This window comes from Microtus ochrogaster, linkage group LG7_11, assembly GCF_000317375.1.
Source record: "Microtus ochrogaster isolate Prairie Vole_2 linkage group LG7_11, MicOch1.0, whole genome shotgun sequence".
NCBI lineage: Eukaryota > Metazoa > Chordata > Mammalia > Rodentia > Cricetidae > Microtus > Microtus ochrogaster.
The window spans coordinates 3871644-3873350 of record NC_022032.1 but is presented as its reverse complement, the minus strand read 5'-3'; positions in this window follow the sequence as shown (position 1 = coordinate 3873350).

The following is a 1707-nucleotide window of genomic DNA, read 5'->3' as shown; positions in this document are numbered from 1 at the left end:
ACTGCTGATGTCCTTGGGAGCTACATTTTGCCCTGGCTCCTTCCTGTTGCTCCCTCTCTGCTGTTTCCTGCTGCCATGATCTGAGATTCTCCATCAGGCTACCTCTGCCATGATGAGGTAAAAACCTCTGATGCCACAAAATGAATTAAATCCGTTCTCGGGCAGCCTGTTTTGGTTATCTCTTCACGGGCAGTGAAGTCTGACACTCTTGCCTTGGCTGCCTTTCTGTCTGAAGCTGCTCTCCCTGGGGACTTCCTCCTGTCGTGTGATCTTCAGAGAACAAAGAGAAATGTCCAAAGGAAGACTGATGTCAGGCCCAGTCCAGAAGGAGTTGGTGTAGCATTCTCTGGTCAAGTTGGATGGAAGCCTTGAACTGGGTCAAGACAGATGGTGCTTTTCATCCCTAAGGGTCAAAACAGGCTCCGTGGGACTAGGAACTTCCTTCCTGTGGAAGCAGATTATGGGAAAAGAGTAGTAAACCCTTATACCGACTTCTTGGCTACAGTTCTGTACAGAACCTCTGCGCAGTCTCGAGGAGCCTAAGTGAACTCTGTTCTGAGTAGCAAATGAGGGAGGATTATTGTCAAGTGCATTCCTGGAGTCACACTGCTCCTTGTTTAGGTCTTCAAACCCCAAGCCATCAGATATTGACATAAGCAGCTCCCTTCCCTCTCTCCCCATCAGCTTCTCATCAGTTGCTACTGACACCCCAATATAAGCCTTGTCCCTTGCCCATTCTTATTGGTTACTGTGCATTCCTCTCTGTAACTCTTAGCCAAATGCACAGCTGTGAGCAAGCATTTGCATGAATGTTTGCTTACTATTGTCTCCTGAGCAAGGCTACAAACTCCTTGAGCGAAGCAACCTGGACCGGTGTTTTTCCTCCTGACTAGCGTCAAGCCCAGCACCACTGGCATTGGTTTCCTAGAATTCCAGCCCTTGAGAGCAGACAGGCTGGGGTCCAGATATACAATTGCACGATTACATTCTTCTGGACCTAGTGCAATAAGTCTTTGCTGAAAGAATGGCAAGGGTTTCGAGAGTGTCGCGTTAAAATAAAAGTGGGAATTAACGACACAAGTAACAGAAGCAGCCAACAGGACCGCGAAAAAAGAATGCGAGATTAAAGATTAGATGCTTCCCAGACTAAGAATCTGTGACGTTTCCAGCTGTGCTTCATGGTTACACAAACGGTGCTGCAGGGAGAAAGATCCTGAGTTCTAACGTGGGCAGTCAGGGAATGGAGGAACTGGAAGAGGGGATGTCTCTTCCACTAAGTGGAGAGCTCTATGTAGGTGTAACTCTGGTTCAGTTACCCCCAGCCCATTCTGAGAGACAAAGACAGATTTCACTGGATATAATGGAAGTGTGAAGGACATGTCTGAAGATAAATGTTCTAACCCCTTTCTCCCCGGAGACGTTTGCTTGGTGTGAGCATGTCCAGAAATGCTCCAATTCTGTAGGAAGTATGAAGAGAGTGCCGGCATTTAATATGTGTAATTCCCGGGGCTGGAGAGATGGCTCAGAGGTTAAGAGCATTGCCTGCTCTTCCAAAGGTCCTGAGTTCAATTCCCAGCAACCACATGGTGGCTCACAACCATCTGTAATGGAGTCTGGTGCCCCTTCTGGCCTGCAGGCATACACACAGACAGAATATTGAATACATAATAAATAAATAAATATTTTTAAAAAATTAAAAAAGAACTA